Source organism: Geotrypetes seraphini, chromosome 6 (assembly GCF_902459505.1).
Source record: "Geotrypetes seraphini chromosome 6, aGeoSer1.1, whole genome shotgun sequence".
Classification (NCBI taxonomy): Eukaryota; Metazoa; Chordata; class Amphibia; order Gymnophiona; family Dermophiidae; genus Geotrypetes; species Geotrypetes seraphini.
In genome coordinates, this window is record NC_047089.1 from 219,839,195 (window position 1) to 219,849,705 (window position 10,511).

Genomic DNA, 10,511 nt, shown 5'->3' on the forward strand with positions numbered 1-10,511 from the left:
GAGCCAAAACAACAGTTCATGCAATGGCGGCACTCAGGTTCTTCAAAGTCAAGGAAATTCAAGACCGAAAAGTCATCATGATTGATTACCTTCCAAGGGATGAAACAGTTAATACAGAATTCTACTGTAACTTATTATGCCAATTAAAGAAGGCATCCATCCCTACTCACCATATCTTGCTCCATCTATTTTCTGTTACCAAATTTTAAAGAGTTTGAAAGGGCAACAATTTGAGTGATTCAGAGGTGAATGCAACAGTGGAGCAGTATTTCAGTGACCAGAGTATTTTTTGGAAGGGTTACAGAAACCAGCAGCTAACCGGGCGATGTACGTCACTGAAAAGGTCATACGAATTCAAACGGGTGAGCAAGGACTTTGTCTTGGCTAGGTAGGCTGGCTTCTGATTAGTCAGGACAAAGAAGAGTAGACAGCCGAAGTCATTCATTTTCTCCAAACAGTGGAGCAAGATGTGCCCAACATCCTTATAGCATAAGATCTGATCCTTTTGCACCGATCCAATGGAGAGAAACAAAGGCAATTGAACCTGCTGGTTAACATGGAAATCAGAAACTAGCTTCGACAGAAAAGAAGGTAACACATGGAGAACCACCCTTGCTTCCATGATTTATAGAAAGGGTGCACTGCATGAAAAAAAGCCCGAAGCTCTGAAATACAATGGGCTGAGACAATGGTGATCAGAAAAGACAGACTTGATCGTCAGACCCAAAAGAGAAGCAAACTCCAGCCTGAGACTCTCTTGGAGCACTTCAAGAACCCACTGGTCTGAAGTCACCCTCAGCCACTCTGGTAGGTAGGCCAAAAGCTGCCCCCCCCTCCTCCGACCTGAGGGAGAGGCACCAGGGGCCTGGTGTCAGACCTGCTTCTTAGGAGGGGCAGGAGGACATTTTTGTAGGACTGTTGACAGGCCAGGCCTATGAAATGAGGCCTGGATGGAACGCTGTCTGGCCACCTGGGGTGCAGCATACTGATGAGGGTGCTGGAAGGGACAAAAATTAGGCCGTCCCGAACCCCTTGCTGGGCAAGGCTTCGACCTTGGAAGCACCTTGGGCTTCTAGTCCTGAACACTGACCATAAGATCATCCAGACCCTGGCCAAACAAGAGCAAACTTTTGAAAGGCAACCAGCTCAGCGTAGCCTTGGAAGAAGAGGCACTGGAACACTGGCAAGTCCACAGCATTCACCGTGCGGACACTGAATAAGCTCCAAGTTTAGCAAAAACCTTCATCATGTCAGAGAGGGCATCCGCCAGATAAGTCACCCCTGAAACAAGGGAGTCCAAGTCCCGAAGGACAACCTTCTCGGGATTGAAAAGGAGCTTGAGGACAGAATCCACTCACCTGTCTTGAACATCCTTCAGGACAACCCCTCCATCCGCCACAGCCGAATCTACTGGCAGAGCCAGTAGTTTGGTGAATTCTAGGGCCATGGGATACAAATGCACCATGGCCCTAACATATTTGAGAGGACCTTCCAGGGACTCCAAGCCCTCTAAGAGAATCTTCAGCGAATCTGGATTGTCCAGAAAGCAAGCGGAGAGTGGACGCTGATCACTCAAGATGGACCATTCTGCCCGTTCCTGCTGGTTTGAATTCAGATTCAGCGTCCTGAGGGGCTCAGAAATAAGGTCAGACAAGCGGCTAGACTTAAATAGCCTGCACACAGCCGGGTCATCCCTAAGATCTTGGGACCCATTGGCAGGGGGATCCCGAAGATCCGCTAGCTTAGCCATATCGGTGGAAGCTTCAGAAGCAAGCTGCAACAACAATGGTATAGAGACCGAGGGAGAAGCGATGGTGGGGACCACCCCTCTACTCTCCAGTGTCCCTGAAATAGAACACAGAGACCTGCTGGAATTGAGAGGAAGTGCAGACTCCTGCACTGGATTCTGAGTGGAAGAAGCAGGCACAGCCTTTTTAACCAGAAAGGCCTGATAAATCATACCTATAAATTCAGAGGGGAAAAAAATCACCAGCGGGCAAGAGCCGCTCTGCATGCCTCAGATTTAGTGTGTTTAGCAGATTTATGAGACTTTCCCTCAGAACTGTGCTTGCGTTTTGTGTAAGCGCCTTCCGCACCTTCTTTGGACGCTTCATTTGCATCTCCTGTCGAATTGGCAGAGTGCGGGGCCTCTCTGGAGGTGAGTGTGGAGTTTGCACACGGTTCACACCCCTCACTGGCTGCAGCGCACAAGATGCACAGTTGCAAATCTGGCAGTTATCTGCTGCATTTATGGCAAGAATCTATGCCATCTGGTCCTGAGGAAGCCATCTGTGAAATTTGGAGCGAAAACAAAGCTCCTAAAATAAAAAAAATACACTTTTAAAAGTTTTAAAGAAAATCCAAGATGACCACCGCAGGTGCCAATTTTGACATAAACCGGCCCGGGAAAATCACAGGAAATCAGGGAAAATGATGATTTTGCAGGTTGGGAGGGGTAGGGAATGCAGCGGAACCACCCAAAACCCCCTTTTGGGACCCCCCAAAATCACCAAGCCAGCATGCACAGAGACACTTACAGAGGCAGAAGCTCCACAGAACAGAATAGCAGGCAAGCTGACACAGAGCATGCAAGGAGATCAGTACCTCAGGAGATGATGGACTGGATTTTAGGTTTTCTGACTGCCTCACCTTCCCTGTCACCTCAGTCAGTGACCAGGACCTCCCAAGGTAATTAGAGAAGACGCGATCTGGGTCCGGTCCTGCCTCCTTGGGACCGTGCAGCCTGCACTCTAACCCCTTAGCAGACAAACTGAGGAGATGGCTCCCAAACCTGGAGACCCGATCTGACCAGCAGGCTGTCCAGGGGCTTACTGCAGTTCTACTAACTGGTAACCCCCCCCCCCCCCCCCCCCCAGAAGCAGACTTTTACATAAAGTCTGCAATCTCCTGCCGAAGGATTTCCCTGCAGGGTGAATCCACAGCACTAGGGCAAGACCCGCACCAAAAATAGATCAAATAATGAAAACTTTAGAAAATAAAAAATCATGAGCAGAAAAAATAGACCCTACAACTCAGGCTGTAGGAATGTAACTGGATATCCAGGGGTAAGTTGTAGCAAATGACCACAGAGGGAGGGGCTAGAAATTGGTTTCAAGTTCCCTACAGTTTACAGGCTGGAAGAGGTTAATTACCCTGTGGTGTGGATTCCAAAGGTATTGTACAAGAAAGCAGTGTTACTAACCGTAACAGGTGTTATCCAGAGACAGCAGGCAGATATTCTCTACATGTGGGTGACGTCATTGATGGAGCCCCCTAGCGGATATTTTCACATGCAGACTTGCTTGAAGACCTTCAGGCTTGTGATTGGCCCGCGCCTGCGCGTGTGCCCCTCCCGCCCTGCCTAGAGCATGTATCTCCTCAGCATGTCCTCAGTTCAGATAGCAAGCAAAGAAGCCAACCACAGGGAGGTGGGTGGGTTGCGAGAATATCTGTCTGCTGTCCCTGGATAACACCTGTTACGGTAAGTAACTGTGCTTTATCCCAGGACATGTGGGTGACCTCCAAGCTAACTATAATGGGATGGAGGGAAAGTTGGCAATTCAGGAGAACAGATTTTGCAAAATAGACTGGCTAATGTGGCCATCACGCCTGGAGAAAGCATCCAGACAGTAATGCGAGGTGAACGTATGAACCGAGGACCGAGTGGCAGCTTTACAGATTTCCTCAATGGGAGTCGAGTGGAGGAAAGCAACAGACGCCGCCATTGCTCTGACCTTGTGGCCCATGACTCGACCCAGCAGGGAGAGACCAGCCTGAGCGTAACAGAAAGAGATACAAGCGGCCAACCAGTTAGAAATGGTCCGCTTAGAAACAGAGTGACCCAAGTGATTGGGATCGAAAGAGATGAACAGCTGGGGAGCAGTACGGTGAGGAGCGGTGCGCTTCAAGTAGAAGGCCAGCGCATGCTTACAATCAAGAGATTGCAGAGCCACAGGAAGAACAATAGATTGGTTGATGTGAAAATCAGAAACAATCTTGGGCAAGAACTTAGGATGGGTATGGAGGACCACCTTATCATGACGGAAGACAGTGAAAGGGGGGTCCGCTACCAAGGCTTGAAGCTCACTGACCCGATGGGCAGAAGTGAGAGCTATAAGAAACACAACCTTACAAGTAAGATACTTCAAGTGAGCCCGCGCTAGTGGCTCGAACGGGGGTTTCATCAAATGAGCAAGGACCACGTTAAGGTCCCAAACCACCGTATGAGGTTTGAGGGGGCGGATGAACGTGGAAAAGTCCTTTCATGAAGCGGGAAACCACAGGATGAACAGATATGCTTCCCGTCAATTGGCAGATGAAAAGCAGCAATTGCACTAAGGTGGACTCGAACCGAAGAGGACTGGAATCCAGCACCAGACAAGTGTAACAGATAATCCAAGATAGCAGACAAGGTGGCAGATAGAGGCTCCAGCTATCGAGCAGCACACTAGGAGGAAAAGCAGGTCCACTTCTGATGGTAACATTGGCGAGTGGACTCCTTCCAAGACGTTTCCAGGACATCCAGAACAGGCTGGGAGAGCTGGAACGAGGGCATCAAGTCTCGAGGAACCAAGCTGTTAAGTGCAGAGACTGGAGGTTGGGATGAAGGAGAGAGCCTTGACTCTGCGTAAGCAGAGAAGGAAAACTAGGCAGAGGAAGGGGCTCCCTGGAACTGAGTTGTAACAGAAGGGAGAACCACCCTTGCTGGGGCCACCCAAGGTGCTATCAGAATCATGGTGGCATGCGAAGACTTGAGCCTGATGAGTCTTTAGAATCAGAGGGAATGCATACAGGAACCTGTCCATCCAATCCAGAAGGAAGGCATCTGTCTCAATCCTGAGAGAAGTGTAAACCCTGGAGCAGAAGCGGGGCAACTTGTGATTGAGGGGTGATGCGAAAAGATCAACGTCTGGAGTCCCCCAACGAGCAAACACCTGACGCAGTGTTAGAGTGGAGAGACCACTCGTGAGGCTGCAGAATACGACTCAACTTGTCTGCCAGACAGTTCCTCTGGCCCTGAATATAGACAGCTCGAAGAAATATGTTGTGGCAGATGGCCCAATCCCAGAGCCGCATCGCCTCCTGGCACAGGAACCTGGACCCCATGCCCCCCTGTTTGTTGATATAATACATGGCGACCTGGTTGTCCATGCGAACCAGCACCACTCGGTCGCGAAGTAGGTGACAAAAAGCTTGCAGAGCGAGGAAAATCACTCAAAGCTCCTGGAGATTGATGTGACAAAGGAGGTTGGCATGGGACCGCAGACCGTCCAGATGAACCCCCAAAGCATAGGTCAATGAGTCCGTCGTGAGGACCTTCTGCAGAGGAGGAGCATGGAACAGAAAACCTCTGGAAAGATTGGAAGAGAGCAACCACCAACAGAGAGATTTCCTCAACAAAGGAATCACAACAATGCGTCGAGAGAGAGGATCCCGAACTGGGTTCCATTGGGACACCAGAGTCCATTGAGGAATATGGAGGTGAAGTCTGGCAAAAGGAGTCACGTGAACCGTGGAGGCCATGTGACTGAGGAGGACCATCATGAGCCGAGCCAGCGCCAAGTGCAGATGGGTCACCATTCGGCACAAACGGATAAGAGCCTCCTGACGAGGCCGAGGCAAGAAGGAGCAGAGATGAACCGTGTCCAGGACCGCTCCGATGAACTCGAGAGACTGGGATGGACAGAGGTGAGACTTGGAAAAGTTCACCTCGAAGCCGAGACTCTGAAGGAGCAAGATGGTCTGTTCTGTTGCTCGCAGGACTTTGTTGCGAGAGGACGCTTTGATTAACCAATTGTTGAGGTAGGGAAACACCTGCAGGCCGCGGAGGTGCAGGGCCGCAGCTACCACAACCAGACATTTCGTGAAAACCCTCGGAGAGACCACCAGGCCGAAGGGAAGAACACGATACTGGAGATGGAGATCCCCCACCCTGAATCTCAAATACCGGCGAGAGGCCGGGTGAATCGGAATGTTCGTATACGCCTCCTTGAGGTCCAGTGAGCACAGACAGTCCCCCTCGTCCAAGAGGGGATACAACGTGGGAAGGGTGAGCATTCTGAAACGTTCCTGTACCAGAAACTTGTTCAGAGCACGGAGGTCCAGGATCGGACGCAGATCCCCCGTCTTCTTGGGTACCAGAAAGTACCGGGAATAAAAGCCGGAGTTCCACTGTTCCATGGGAACCTCTTTGACCGCCCGAAGGTGAAGAAGGGCCTGAGCTTCCTGCAGAAGGAGAGGAAGCTGAGACTGAGCAGAAGGAAACTCTTGGAGGCAGGTCCGGAGGTACGTGACTGAAGTGGAGGGAGTACCCCTCCTTGATAATAGACAGTACCCAAATGTCGGAGGTAAGATTTTCCCACTGGGCTTAGAAATGATAGAGACGATCCCCGATGGGGAAGGGGGAAGGCTCCAGGAGAAAGAGAGCCCGAAGGCTCGTACTGGGATTGTCAAAAGGACGGCCGGTCTTAGCCGGGGCCTGCGGCTGAGTCTTAGGTTGACATTGTTGCTGCTGCGGAGCACGTTTCAAAGGAGGCCTAGAGAAAGCAGGAGTGGAATTTTATATTGTCGAGCCGGAGGGGCCTTAGGCTTAAGTTTCACCAGAGACGCAAAGGACTGCTTGTGGTTCGAGAGTCACTTCGTGGCTGCCTCGATGGAATCATCGAAGAGTTATGACCCACACATGGGAGATTAGCAAGGCGATCCTGTAGATTCGGAACCAAGCGAGGCGACGCATAGCGATCGCAAAGACTGACTCTCGAGGACAATTCAAAGACGTCGTAAGAGGCCTGAAACATATACAGGCGGAGCTGGGAGAGGGTCTCTACGAGGAGACGAAACACCTGATGCCGAGGCTCTGGTATGACCTCCAGGAATGAGCGGAGGGCATCAACACAGAACCGAAGGTAGGACGTAAAAATGAAACTGTAGTTAAGGACACGGTTCGCCATCATCGAATTCTGATAAAGGCGGCAACCAAATTTGTCCATCGTACGGCCCTCCCTGCCAAGGGGGACGGCAGCGTAGACCTTCAAGGGGTTAGACTTCAAGGAAGACTCAACCACCAAGGATTGGTGGGAATGCTGAGCACCTTCAAACCCCTTAACCGGGATAGTCCGGTAACGGGACTCCAACTTGGATGGAATAGCTGTGACAGCATATGGTGTCTCCAGGTTCCGGAGAAACATCTGCCGGAGAACCTAATGTAATGGAAGGCGAACTGCCTCACGAGGCATATTGTCAACTCCCAATTCCGCCAGGTATTCCTGGGTAAAGCGGGAGTCAGACTGAAGATCCAGGTTCAGAGCTCTGCCCATGTCAGATATGAAACGAGAAAAGGAGGAGGTACGAGAAGAAGATTCATCCTACGGGGTAGACTCCGAGCGAGATCGCGGTGCAGCCGAGAAAGAGGGAGATACTTCCCTGGAATAGTAATCCGTAGCCTCACAGTCCCGTGAATGGGAGACCGAAGAGGTTCGACTAAGGCAAGTAGGGGGCATCGAAGAACGGCCCCGTGCCAAACGGAGTCCAAGAAAGTTTCAGAGAAGACGGGGTATAGGAAAAATCCCCAACAGGCTTCGAAGAAGGTCCCATAGAAGCCTGCAAGCTCCTCAATGGGGAACATACACTAGAGTCCAATTTGAGGACAAGCGTGTGTGTAGATGGTTTCTAGGTCGGAGACCTTCCCCGATAGGGCGGGGAAGACCGGGGCCTTTTAGAAGAGACAAGCCTCGCCCCAGTAGTGGGAGAAACACGGACCCCCGAAAAGTCCTAGGCGCCTCAGGGGAGGAAGAATTGCTCGAGGGAACCCGACGAATCTTATGGGTGAGGTCTCGAAAGACGAGGGGACGCTCAGGCTGGTCAGACCGCGACTGGGTTGAGACTGAGGTCACTGGCGTCAAATTCGGGACAAGTTGGCTGACCACCGAGGAAAACTGTGTGGTAATAATAGCCTTAAGCATGGGTCGGAGGTGCAGCAGTGCGCTCCTTCGGGGGTGACCTTGAGGAAGAGTATTCCCTAAGTGAGGAGGCACACTTAGAGTGATGTCTTGAAGGTGCCAACGAGGCGGCGCTGACATGAGACTCCGAGGTAGGCTTCTTTGCCGGCACACCTGAGGAGGAAAGAGGAGACTTACCAGAGGCCAGAGCAGTAGAAGAGGCTGAGGCCGGAACCTTCGAAGCCGATGGGGACTTCGAGGACGAAGCGCCCAATGAGGGTGCCGAGGCCGAGCTCGAGGCCTGTCTCGCAGGATCCATGGGACCAAAGAGTTGGAGAATTTTGGCCACCCTTTGACAAAGAGCCCGCGGTTGTGGAGTTGCACAACGGGGACATGACTCAGCGCGGTGCTCTGCACCCAGGCACTCTATACACCAATGATGGGGATCGGTGGAGTTTTTAGATCTGGAACGAGGCCGGGACATAAGAAAAAGTACGGCCGCAGCCACACGAGACCAGGCGGCCAGAGGAAGACCGGGAACCCGGTCAAAAATATATGCATGGAAAAAAATAAAAATAAAGAAAAGCAAAGATGCGACTCAACAAAAACTAACCAAATAAGCCGCAGTGCAAGAGGGACAACAAGATTGCGTGAAGCAAGGGAGCAGTGCTTCTGGCTCTGCGGAAAACATTGAACTGAGGACACGCTGAGGAGGCGCATGCCCTAGGCAGGGTAGGAGGGGCACGCGCACAGGTGCGGACCAATCGCAAGCCTGAAGGTCTTCGAGCAAGTTTGCTTGCGAAAACGTCCGCTAGGTGGCTCCATCGGTGACGTCATCCACATGTAGAGAATATGCTGCCTGCTTGTCCTGGGATAAATGTGTATTCTAACTGAAGAATAAATTAGGACACCCCCACATATCTTCCCACTTAAAGTAGCTCAAATTGCACACAGGTGTATTAATCACATCAGGAATATATGATTAGAACATCGTTACTCAGCATTTTGAAGAAGGTTTGCCCTACTTAAACTTTAGACATTTACAGCCTCTTTTACAAAGCCGCACTACCGGCTGCCCTGCGCTAACGGCCCCGAAGCCCATAGAGATTTATAGGGCTTCGGGGCTGTTGCCACGCGGCTTTGTAAAAGAGGCCATTAGTTTGGTGTGCTCATGACTGCTGCAGTGAGTGTGAACACCATGGTGAGATCAAAAGAGCTATTTGAGGCCTTCAGAAAGAAGATTGTAGCAGTTTATAAGTCTGGTAAAGGATTTAAAAATATCTAAAAAAAATAAATTGACATTAATCATTTCACGGTCTGGAAAATAGTGTACAAACGAAGGACTTTCCAAACAACTGCCAACATGCCCAGGTCTGGCCGTCCAACCAAGATGACCCCCAGAGCAGACCGCAAGATGCTAAGTGTCTCCCAAAAACCCTAAAATGTCATCACGGGACTACAGCAGGATCTTACTACTGTTGATGTGAAAGTGTATGCCTCTGCAATCAGAAAGAAACTGCACAAATTTAATTTGCATGGGAGGTATGCAAGGATGAAAACCTTTGCCAAGAGAAACATCAAGGCCAGACTGAAGTTTGCCAGAGAGAATGTAGACAAACTTCAGGACTTCTGGTATAGTGTTCTATGGATAGATGAGTCTAAAATAGAATTATTTGGACACCAGAAAAGAGCACATGTTTGGCATACACCAAATACAGCATTCCATGAAAAGAACCTCATACCAACTGTGAAGCATGGAGGTAGAAGTGTCATGGTTTGGGGATGCTTTGCTGCAGCAGGACCTGACCAGCTCACCATCATAGAATCCACCATGATTTCTACCGTGTATCAGAGTATGCTTGAGGAACATGTAAGACATCTGTAAGAAAATTAAAGCTGAAGTGGAACATGACAATGACCCAAAACATACCAGTAAATCCACCAAGGACTGGCTGAAAACTAAGAAATGGAGAGTCCTGGAGAGGCCGAGTCAAAGCCCTGATCCTAACCCCATTGAGATGCTGTGGGGTGATTTGAAATGGGCTGTACATCCAAGAAACCCCTCAAATATCTCATAGCTGAAAGAATTCTGCATTGAGGAGTGGGCCAAACTTTCCTCAGACCGATGTCAGGGCTGGTAGCTGGCTATAAGAAGCATCTCACTGCAGTTATTTCAGCCAAAGGGGGTAACACTAGCTATTAGGATGTATGCTCCAAGAGAAGACTGCCTACTCAATTGACACTCAGCTGGAACTGGGTCAAGAGCTGTATGAAAAGCACCACAGAGGAGCTGAACCCAGCATCAATCACCCACTTGGAGACTGAGAAAATAATGAGCATTCTAAGCTATGTGATGCCCTTAAGGGATGAATCACAAGAACTATTTTTTCCTCTGTCTCCATCTGCTCGTAGATGAACATAACACATTAGTCTGGACTAGTCTGGCATGACAAGAAAAGAGAACACCCAGCTTGTATGCACTACTGATAGCAATTTTCCTACCATCTCTCAGGTGGGGTTAAAATGGTGGTCTGTTTTGAATTATGGCTCTACAATGGAGATAATGTCACTTAT